Source organism: Jaculus jaculus, chromosome 2 (assembly GCF_020740685.1).
Source record: "Jaculus jaculus isolate mJacJac1 chromosome 2, mJacJac1.mat.Y.cur, whole genome shotgun sequence".
Taxonomy (NCBI): domain Eukaryota; kingdom Metazoa; phylum Chordata; class Mammalia; order Rodentia; family Dipodidae; genus Jaculus; species Jaculus jaculus.
In genome coordinates, this window is record NC_059103.1 from 23,609,756 (window position 1) to 23,621,841 (window position 12,086).

At 46.6% G+C, this 12,086-nt stretch overlaps 1 protein-coding gene across 3 annotated transcripts in view; it reads left to right on the plus strand.

Moving 5' to 3' along the window:
• LOC101617926 (myosin regulatory light chain 12B) overlaps window positions 1-12,086 on the plus strand; it is a 35,916-nt gene that overhangs the window by 4,657 nt on the left and 19,173 nt on the right. Inside the window, exon 2 of one of the 3 annotated variants that reach the window (XM_045143445.1) lies at window positions 1,852-2,011. The exons of 1 other annotated variant lie outside the window; for it this stretch is intronic. The gene's annotated coding sequence lies outside the window, so the exon portion shown is untranslated. The remainder of the gene's footprint in view (window positions 1-1,851; window positions 2,012-12,086) is intronic. One more of the 3 variants, XM_045143446.1, reaches the window with a different exon arrangement.

Genomic DNA, 12,086 nt, shown 5'->3' on the forward strand with positions numbered 1-12,086 from the left:
TGCCATTGCCTGTTTCAAGTGGCATTTTCTTGGTAGAGAATTGCAGCTGCATTACAAGGCTGGAGGGGCTGGTGAGTTCTAGAGCTGGATTCCTGAGTACCAATCCTGGCTCTTCAAGTGCTACCATTTCCTAGGTGTGTGGCATGCTATTCATGTTTTCCCCCTTTTCTTATCTGGGAAATAAAGATAATGGCAATTCCTATGTTATTATGGTGAGGATTAAATGTATCTGAAGGAGCCAGAGTGATGCCATGACAGGCGTCAATAGGGCACTGCTCTGGCTAGGCCTAAGTTTCAAGTTCCCGCTTAAGTAGAGGGCAACCACCCTGACATGGTCAGGGAAGATATCCACCCAAGGGCCTGAGTCAGCCCCTAGACATGCCCAGGACATGCCTGAGATTTGTCCCTTCTGCCTTTCTGCCCCAGCCAATCAAAAGCATACAAATGTTACTGCTGCTTGTTTAGCCAATCACAATGGAGGTTACCTAATCTGCCTGGAATTCTCCTAGCCTTTGCCCGCCAACATCTTAAGACCAATCAAAAGAATACAAGTACAGTTACTGTTCAAACCAACCAACTGTGTAACTGCTGCTTTTGAATCTTCCCCCCCTCCCCCTGCCCAAACCTCAATTAAAAGCCTCTCCTTGCCGCCATTCAGGGCTCTCAGATGAATCCACTGTGCTGGTAAAATCTGGGAGCCTGAGCTTAAGTCTGGAAAATAAATGCTCTTTGCTGTTGCATACGTGATTGGCTTTTTGGTGGTCTTTGGGGATTTAGTGATCTGGGCATAATATTTGGGGGTTCATCCGGGATCCCCCCCCCCAAGGACCCCTGACAGGTTGAGCCAGACTGCTGGCTGGTAAATGTCTTTGTTTTGTGGTGTTTTTCTTCTGTCTAACTTGGTAGTGGGCCTGTCCTGTACTCCTGTATTTGCCCCCGGAGGTGTGACAGACATGCCACTGGTGAACACCCTGCCTGGGCAGTGGGTCCTGGGTGCCCCAGGCCCACCTGTAGGGGATTTAATCTCCCTGGTTGACCTGCATAGACAAAGCGGTTTGCTCCTGCAGTATGGTGAGAGGTCGGCATCTCAGTTTCGGTTTTGGCTCCATTGTCCAGGAGGATATATTGTTTCTTTGAGTGTGTTCATAGTGTTTGCCAGTTGTGTTATTTTTGTGACTATAACTGAGAGAAGGGGATAGACACAGGTGACTCCCCTTACTCTCCTTGAGGACCATTTCAATGATTTCAGAGACTGTGCTCATAAGTTGAGCCTAGAAGAAGGGAAAACTATCTGTCTTGCAGGAACAAATGGCTGACTTTCAATGTAGGATGTCCACTGGAGGGCGCACTTGGACCAGCCACCCAGACCAAGTGCCCTACATTGTTGTTTGGCAGGACCTTGTTGGGAATCCCCCTCCCTGGCTCCAAACCTGACCCTACGCCCATCACACCTCTTTATCCTGTCTTACAAGGACCCTCCAGAGAAGATCTTATTTTTCCTCCTCTTTACAACCAACCCCAAAGCCCTGAACCCCCCCCCCTCAGTCCCAAACAAAGGGAATGGCCCACACCACCCAATCAGGCAGGCCAACTTCCCCTTGGTACCCCCCCCCCATACCAGAGGAATGGCTAAGCGGAGCCAACAGGCTGACTCCCTGGCTCTCACCCTGAGAGTCACAGGACCCCCTGATGATCATGGCAACCAGCCACATCACTATTGGCCTTGCCACAAGTGATCTCTATAATTGGAAAATGCAGACCCCAAAGTTGTCTGAAAAGTCAGGGGGTCTAGTAGACTTACTGGACTCTATAACTTTTAGCCACTTGCCAACTTGGGGTGACTGTCAACAGCTCTTGCAGATTCTCTTCACTACAGAGGAAAGAGAGAGAATCCAGACAGAAGTCCGAAAGTTGGTTCTGGGCACAGATGAGAACCTGACCAGCAACCAGGCTATAATAGATGCAAGCTTCCTGTTGACTGCACCTGACTGGGATTTCAACACAGCAGAAGGTAAGGAGAGACTCCAGGTCTATCGCCAGACTCTAATGGGAGGTTTCCAAGCAGCCGCTAGGCGGCCCACTAATCTGGCCAAAGTTAGTGATGTTCAACAAGGGAAAGATGAATTGCCCACCACCTTCTTAGAGAGGCTCATGGAAGCGTGTCGTACATGTACGCCCATGGACCCAGAGAGACCTGAAAATAAAACTACAGCCATATTTAGCTTTGTTAACCAGGTGGCACCAGACATAAGATGGAAAATGCAAAAATTAGATAGGTTAGCTGATAAGAGTCTACCAGAGCTGGTTGCCCTTGCAAAGCAAGTCTACAATAACAGAGCCCAGAAGAGTGTCAAGCTTGCACCATAGCCTCAGCCAATGAGAAAAATACTTGTAATCTGGCCAACATCCTTTTAACTGCAACAGCCAAGTCCTCGGGAGAACAAAACCAACAGCCCAGAAAGCTTACAACTGAACAAAGTAAAAAGTGGCCCCAGGATGAACCACCCTGACTACAATGTAATCAATGTGCGTACTGCAAAAAGATGGGTCACTGGGTTAAGGACTGTCCTGAAAAACCCCCTCAGAGAGAGAGGAATACAGCATGTCTGGGTCCTAGACCTAGAGGAACTCAATGACTAGGGGAGACGGGGTTCAGACCCCTCCCCGAGCCCAAGGTAACCTTAAGAGTGGAGGGGACACCAATAACTTTTCTAGTGTCCACAGGTGCACAACACTAAGTGCTAACAGCACCCCAATGTAAATTGTCCAGCAAAAGGTCTTGGGTACAGGGGCTACTGGTATGAGCCAATATCCATGGACTACCTGAAGAACAGTACACCTTGGCTCAGGCCAGGCATCCCACTCGTTCATGGTCATACCATAATGCCCATACCCCCTACTAGGCAGAAACCTGCTCACTAAAATTGGAGCTCAAATTTTCTTTGACTCTGATGGGCCTCATGTTGCTGACAAGCAGGGACAACCTATACAGGTTTTGACTGTGAAATTGGACGATGAATACAGGCTCCAACAACAACCGGGCCCATTGGTGGATATTGCCAACTGGCTACAAAAGTTCCCCATGGCCTGGGCTGAAACTGGAGGAATAGGACTGGCCTCATATCATCCACCCATCTGGGTGGAACTAAAACCTGGAATGGCCCCCATTAGAGTGAAACAGTACCCCATGTCTCAAGAAGCCTATATGGGAATCAGTCCCCATATTAGGTGCCTCCAAGACCTGGGAATACTAATCCCCTGCCACTCACCCTGGAACACACCCTTCCTCCCAGCGAAGAAACCTCACACAGGCGACTACAGGCCAGTTTAGGACCTAAGGGAAGTCAACGAACGAGTTTTGGACGTACACCCTACTGTGCCTGACCCTTATACTCTCTTGAGCGCTCTGTACCCCTCTTGACCATGGTATACAGTTCTAGATTTAAAAGATGCTTTCTTCAGCCTGCCATTGGCTACCCAAAGCCAGCCATTGTTTGCCTTTGAGTGGCACAACTCAGAAAAAGGATTTAATGGACAACTTAACTTACCTGAATGAGGCTGCCCCAGGGATTCAAAAACTCACTACGCTGTTTGACGAAGCCCTACTTGAGGACCTGGGTAAGTACCACTAAGTGCATCCTCACTTCACTCTGTTATAATATGTGGATGACATCTTAATAGCAGCAGACACAGCACAGGCTTGCCAGGCCAGAACAGAAGATCTGTTGGCTACCCTGGGAGATTTAGGCTACTGAAATATGCCTAAAAGAGGTGACCTACTTGGGTTATATTCTTAAGGATGGACAGAGGTGGTTATCAGAAGCTAGGAAAAAAAATGGTGCCACGCATACCAACCCCCACCACTCAAAGGACAGTATGTGAATTTCTGGGATTGGCAGTGTTTTGCCACCCCTGGATTCCAGGATTTGCTGAACTAGCAAGGTCCCTATATGAACTAACCAAAGAGGGTGACCCCCTTCCAGTGGTCCCAGGCCCAAGATCAAGCCTTCAAGAAAATTAAACAGGCCCTCCTGACAGCCCCCACCTAAGTGCTGCCAGACATTAACAAGTCCTTCTGCCTTTATGTGGATGAGAAAAAGGACATTGCAAAGGGGGTTCTGACTCAGACCTTGGGACCTTGGAATTGACCCATGGCCTACCTGTCCAAGAAATTAGATCTAGTGATGGCTGGCTGGCCACCATGCCTCCAGATTGTGGCAGCCACTTCCCAATTAATCAAGGATACAAATAACTTGACCCTGGGGCAAGATTTCACATCATTACTCTGCATGCCATAGAGGGGGTCCTCAAACAGCCTCCTGCCCGATGGATGAGCAATGCCCATATAACTCATTATCCTCATTTTCAAAGTTTGCTTTTGAATTCCCTGTGAGTCCGATTCCTCCCCAGCATGGCCATCTTGGTGCCCGACCTGAACCTAGAAGGGCCTCTCCATGACTGCACCAAGATCCTGAGCTGTCCACAGCATCAGAGAAGACCTGGCATCTGACCATTGCCGGATGCTGAAGCCACCTGGTACATGGATGGCAGCTGCTTCATGAGGATCGGACAGAAGTATGCGGGGGGTGCGGCAGTAGTGACTGAAACTGCTACTATATGGGCTGCTGCCCTATCGAAGGGAACTTCAGCCCAGAGGGCAGAACTCATTGCTCTGACCACAACCTTAAAATTGGGCCAAGGGGAAAGACTGAATGTTTATACAGATAGCTGTATGCATTTGCCACTGCCCACCTGCATGGGGCTATCTACCAAGAAAGAGGCCTCCTTACGGCTGAAGGAAAGACTATTAAAAGTAAATAAGAAATCTTGAACCTACTGGCTGCCCTCCAAATTGGCCGTAATTCACTGTCCCAGTCATCAAAAGCTAGATACTCCAGTGGCTAGAGGAAACCAGAGGGCTGATGAGTCTGCTGAAAAGGCTGTCTGGAGCCTGAACTGGTGGTAGCTGTACTGCCTGGCCAAGGACCCCCAACACTGCCTGAAATGCCCATCTATACGCAGGAAGATTTACAATTAATCCATACACTTCCAATGACCCAAAAGATCAGAACCTGGTTGGGAAACTGGGGACTGTAGGTTAATCTTACCAGGACAGTTGGCTAAGGAATTCCTCGGCCACATCCACTGGTCAACTCATCTGGGAGTCTGGAAGACTGAAGATTTACTCAGACACTCCCATCTTAACGTGTTCAATTAAGACCACAGATTGAGGAAATTGCAAGTAAATGCCTGAGTTGTAAGCTCACCAATGCTGACAACCAACCCAAAGAACATAGGACGTGGCTGAGGGGCTCCAAACTGGGAAATGGACTTCACCAAGGTAAAACCGGGAAAATGTGGATACAGGTATCTTTTAGTTTTTGAAGATACTTTTTCAGGATGGACTGAGGCCTTCTCGACCAAGCATGAAACAGTACGGGTGGTGACTAAGAAGATACTGAAAGACATCCTTCCCAGGTATGGCACACCAGCCCTTTTGAGTTCAGACAATGGATCAGCCTTCATTTCACAAGAGGTAGTCAAGATGTTGGGGGCAAATTGGAAATTACATTGTGCCTATAGACCCCAGAGTTCAGGGCAGGTAGAAAGCATGTATAGAGCCCTAAAAGAGACCCTTACTAAATTAACCATGGAGTCTGGCGGGGACTGGGTGTCCTCCCCTTTACCCTTTATAGGGTGTGCAACTCACCTTATGTTATGGGGCTTATACCCTATGAAATAATGTTTGGCAGACCTCCCTCCTCCCGTACTGCCTAACTTAAGAGCAGAGCTAATTGCAGAATTTGATAATAAATGCTTGATTCCCTTGAAATGCTAGCCGAGGCTCACAAGGATGTCTGGCCGCGTCTGAGAACTATGTATGAAACTGCAATGCCACCGACACCTCGCAGCTATTGGCCATAGGACTGGGTATTCGTACGCTAACACCAACACGAGACCCTCGAGCCCTGCTGGAAGGGACCCTACGGCGTGATCCTGACTACACCAATGGCTGTTAAGGTCGCTGATCCTCCAGCTTAGCCAGAAGACTACAAGCCACAATGGAAAATCAACTGAGTTCTCCATTAAGTTCTCCATTAAGACTCAAACTCAAACGCTCATAATCTTGTCTGCCCTGCTTACTGTATGTACTCCTAACCCTCATCAGCCATTTAATCTCACCTGGGTAGTCACAGATGTCTCCACTGGGGACATCTTGCTTCAGACATCCAAAATAGCACCAACCAACACTTGGTCCCCTGATTTAGGATTTGATTTGTTAGACCTTCTCCCTGATCAGAGATCCTGGGGACTTCTACATAGCTATTTCTATGTGTTTCCAGGTAAGACAGACAGATAAGGCTGGGAGGAAGCAATGTGGGGGGGGGGGGGCAAAAGAGTTCTTTTGCCGGTCCTGGTTTTGTGTAAGTACTGGGGACATGTATTGGACTGCCCCTGTAAAGACAGATGTTATTCAGGTCAGTCACAATGATCCTCCAGATGTCCAATTCCGAGGCTGAAAAGTCCGCACATGTCCCGGACACACTAAAAACAGCTGCAACTGCGTCCTAATCTGCTTCACAGAGCAAGGAAAAAAAGATTCTACCTGGGAGGTATGAAAGACTTGGCACCTATGGTCATATGGTTCCAATGACCAAACTGGGTGCTTATTTACAGTTCAATTAAAAAGACCACCCCCATACCTGGGACCCCACCTATAGCCATAGGTCCCAATCCTGTATTGGTACCCAGCCCCCAAACACCTCAATCTGCCACGCTGGAGCCTCAGGCTGGACCCCACTAGCTAAACCCCCCAAGCTGCCCAAGACATAGGGTTCTCATATTCTCAACACCTTATATGAGACCTTGTCTCCAGAACCTTTCAAGTAATCAATGCCTCTAAACCTGACCTGACTAAAGAATGCTGGTTAGGCCCCTTTTTATATTGGAATAGCCATTATGGGAAACAACCAATGTCCCACAGTACTCCTGCCCCTGGAGACAACTAGGTAAACTGTCCCTCCAACAAGTAACGGGGATGGGAACCTGTGTGACTGCCCCCAGGGCACCAACTCCTGCCGGGTTATGTAATCAGACTCTCGCTGTGCAGAATGATACCCATTATGCTGCCCTTTCTGGATGGTGGGCCTGCAGCACTGGACTGACCCCATGCGTTCACAGTTCTAAATTTAAGAGGAGGGTTTTGCGTTATGGTACAACTCTTCCTCAGGATAAAATACTGTAAGAAACTCAAATGGAATTTGCCCTATCCCCTCCAACTAGACGGAAAAGGGCCATAGGGGCAGCCACGACACTACCCTCTACTCAGGCTGGGCTTGGCTAGGGCCACAGGAATAGGGTTGTCCTGATTCTCCAGATAAAAATTATAAAACCCTTCAGGAAGCAATTCAGATTTGGCTTGAGTCGAAGACTCAATTGGTAAACTAGAAAGATCCCTAGACTCACTGGCTGAGGTAGCCCTACAGAATAGACAAGGTCTAGATCTTCTCTTCATGCAACAAGGTGGCCTCTGTGCTGCCCTCGGAGTAGAATGTTGTTTTTATCTTAACCACTCAGGAGTCATTCATAACTCAATGGCCATACTGACAAAAAAGAATCAAGGACAGAGAATGGAGAATCCAAGAACCGTCTAATTGGTATGAAAACTTACTTAATTAGTCCCCTTGGCTAACTACCCTGCTCTTAGCCCTGGCCGGACCCCTGATTCTGATTTTACTATTGTTGACCCTTGGGCCCTGTATTGTAAATAGACTAATCTCATCAGGGACGGATTAACACAGTCCAACTCATGGTATGCAGGTCCCAGTATCGCCCCTTAGAGCCTCTTCCGTAAATTAAGGACCCATGATTGGGTCCATCTTAGTCACAAGCAGAGGGGGGAATGAAGGAGCCAGAGTGACACCATGACAGGCTTCAGTAGGACGCCTCCCTGGCTGGGCCTAAGTTTCAAGATCCTGCTTAAACAGGGCAACTGCCTTGACATCAGCCCCTAGACATGCCCAGGACATGCCTGAGACTTGCCCAAGACTTGTCCCTTCTGCCTTTCTGCCCCAGCCAATCAAGAGCATACAGATGTTGCTGCTTGCTTAGCCAATCACAATGGAGGTTACCTAATCTGCCTGGAATTCCCCTAGCCTTTCTCCGCCAACATTTTAGGACCAATCAAAAGAATACAAGTACAGTTACTGTTCACACCAACCAATCGTGTAATCCCCTTTTTCCCACCCAAACCTCAATAAAAAAAAATCTCTCCTTGCTGCCATTCAGGACTCTCAGACGAATCCACTGCACTTGTAAAGTCTGGGAACCTGAGCTTAAACCCCAAAAAATAAACGCTCTTTGCTGTTGCATATGTTATCAGCTCCTTGGTGGTCTTTGGGAATTTTGTGATCTGGGCATAACAATATCAGTGCACATGAAGTGCTTAAAACAATGCCTGGTGTACCTTTTAACACTGGGCGCTTGTCCCTGGATCGTGTCCTTCCAGGTATGAAGCAGGTGGGTTTTGTTAAGGATCTCTTGAAGATGAGATGAACAGAGTGCATGCTAGGCTCATAGGTAGATGATAGAAAAAAGCATTGTTTTGGCATTCAAATTCAAGGCCTACTTTGTCCTGGACATTGGCCATTGTAGTAGTGTTTATGACAGGAAGGAGAGCCTGTATGTGTTTGCTTAGCGAGTGTTTGTTTGGCACTGCCATGTGCAAGACAGTCTTCTAGACCCTATAACCAAGGCATAAAGGCAAAAAGCCATAAAAACGTGTTTGCAAAGTGTATGGTCATGTAATGCTACTCAGCAGTGGAAAGAACGAAGAAGACTGCGGTGCAGTGCTTGGCCTGGCATGTGAAGCTCCCAGTTCAATCCTCAGGAAGAGGAAGAGGAGGAGAAAGGAATCCTGCACACACAAACCCCCGATAAGCACTGTATATAAGTCCATCTTAAAAAACAGTATATTGAGTGAAAAGCCAGTCATATAAAAGTGTATACTGGATGTTTCATTTGAAAGAAATTTAACGACAGAAAGCTAAGCTATGGAGGCAGAAGTCTGCACAAGGGAGCTGAGCATGGTGGTGCATACCTCCAATCCCAGCGCTCGGGCTGCTGGGGCAGGAGGACCGTGATCTTGATGTCAGCCTGGGATACATAGCTAGATCTTGTCAAGAAAGAGAGAGGGAGAAGGAGGGGAAGAAGAGGAAGAAATGTAAGGGTTGTTTGTGTAGTGCAGTTGTTATCACTTTGCCTAGCACACAAAAGGTCCCCAGTTTGAAATCTAAATGAGTGTTGCCTGTGGGAGAGGGGTTGACTTGTTACAGAGAAGTTCTGGAGTGATATTGACTTTTCTAACTTCCTTGGGTTCCATGGATGTGTGCATGTATAAAAACATGTTAGGATTTATACATTTTAGGCTAGGAAAATAGCTCAGTCAGTAAAATCTTGCCTTCCAAGCATGAGGACCTAAATCCCATGTTGGGGGAGGGGGACACACCTGGTGTGGCATTGCATACTTCTTATTCAAGTGATGAGAAGGCAGAGATAGGCCAATCCTCAGGTCTCTCTAGCCAGCCAATCTAGCCTACTTGATGAGCTCCAAGCCAGTGAGAAACCCTGTCTCAACAAAAAAGATGGACACATAGCCAAACACACACACACATATGGAGATTTGTACATTTTATTGTATATAAATTTCACTGCAATAAAAATCATATGGGAGGTCAGAGGATAAAAAGCCAGGTGGTACAATCGTAAAACCTATAATGGAGAAGGAAATGACAGTGTATAATGAGTATTGTAAATGTTAAAATATGGGTACTGGGGGAATGTCTACCTGATACTAAGAAAAGCTGTAAAAAGTTGAATTTGGCTGTCTAAAAAGAAAGTTATAATTACGAACTGAGTACTATTTTTACCTATGCATGCAGCATCAAAACAATTATGTTATTATATATATGAGGTTGACTCTGTGAAGTATTTTAATTTGATTATATACTAAATTCTCTTTATGATTGCTGTTTTCAAACTGTTGTTTGTAGCCAGTCATTTGATCCCCCTAATTAGAACAAACATTAACTAGGGTTGACCACAATTGTTAACGTGAGAATCTGTAAAAAAAAAAAAAAAAAAAAAAAAAAAATTGAAAGATTCTGATAGACCTTGGTGAAGAAAAGATTGGATAGTAAATGACCTTAAGTTTTAAGTCCAGAAACCACTTGGTTTTTTTGTGTGGGGGAGAGTTCATTCTCTTAGGGCTTCCTGTGACTGCTTGCTAAACCAGACTCCTACCCCTGTGGCAACTTACCTGCCAAACTTAAAAAAAAAAAAATTAAATATATTTTATTTATTTGCAAATAGAAAAAGAGAAAATGGGCGCCCCAGGGCCTCTAGTTACTGCAGATGAATTCCAGGTGCATGTGCCACTTTGACTTTCTGTGGGCACTGGGGAATTGAATCCCGGGTCGTTAGGCCGTGTAGGCATGTGCCTTAACTGCTGAGTCATCTCTCCAGCTCCACCCCCTCCATCTGCCATACTTTGTTTAAACATATTTTATTTATTTATTTATGAGAGAGGGAATGAGTGTACCTGGATCTTGAGTCACTGCAAAAGAACTCCAGATGCATGCACCACCTTGTGCACCTGGCATACATGTGTACTGAGGAATGATCTGGGTTCTTTGGCTTTGCAGGCAAGTGCCTTTACTGCTAAACCATCTCTCCAGCCCTGCCAAACTCTTTCACCCCTTTGTTTTCCAAATCAGCTCTATCCCTTCCCTCCCCAAGAGTCTCACTTTGGTATCTTCATTCTATTTTATTTGTTAAGGTTTTTATTTTATTTTTGTTTTGGTTTAGTTTTTGAGACACTGTCTCACATCTGGAACCTAATGGCCTGGAATTCACTATATACCCTAGCTTGGCTTTGAATTTGTGGTGATCTTCTTGCCTCCCAAGTGCTGGGATTATAGGCCTGGGCCACTGTACCAGTTTACGTGATACCTTTATGGTCCAGTTTTTCAGTCAGAGCTTTGAAGAAAGCTGCAATTAGGGAGCTCGCAGAACCTGCCTCTCAGCACTGGGTATCAGCCAGATCTGGAGAGCAGTGATGGGTACGGAGGGAGGAAAGACTTGCTCAGAGGAGGAACCTACAGAGCCTGGGTGGAAATCCAATAGCTGTCAAGTTTTTCTAGCCAGAAGTAGAAAATTCCTTACATAATGCAAACTTGGTTGTGGTCCATTGGAGTTTTCTAAAATTCTGTGGCTCTAACTCTGAGCAAAGGGCATTTTTTAATTTGAACATTAAAGAAGTCAAAGAACAAACACGAGCTTTGTTAGCATTCCATTGATCTATAACAAACTGCTTCCAAACTTAACACCTAAAAAGAGAATGGCCAGTTTCTTCAGCATTTCTGTTGGGTGGGTGTGTGTGTGTGTGTGTAAGTGCCACGTGTCTGGGAGTCAGAGAACAGCTTTGAGGTTTGTGTGCTCCACCTCCTCTCTCCTGGCTGGGGAGGTCAGACCAGCTGCCTTTAGGCTCTGGAGTCTCTTGGCTCTGCCTCTCATTATAGGCATGTTGTGATCACAGATGCATATACCACTTTGTGTCCAGCTTTACATGGGTGCTGGGAATTAACACCCGCTCTCCCCCCCCCTCCGCCGAGCTGGCACTAACCACAGAGCAATCTCTCCAAACCTGTTAAGGGAGGCATCTTAAAAGGTCATCCTTGGGGGGCAGTAAGCTTCCTGCAGACTTCTGTCGCTTGCTAGCTGCTGGTTTGGGGCCTGTGAATTACTCTTATTATGTGGATGAGGAAAATAAAGTTTGGGATTGCTAAAGATGGCCAAAGGTCATACAACTGCTGCGGAGCTGGGATTGGAATGCTGGTCTTCATTATCTCCGTTTAACCATAACTACCAACCAAACCACCACAGGAAAGTGGGGACATACACAGCCAGTGTGATCTAAGTGTTGTCACCCTTCAGTGTGCATTGGAATCACCTGGTGCATTTCTGAAGCTAAATTCTTGGGCCCCACTCCTGGTATTTACTCTGTCCCTAGACTAAGACCAGGCATG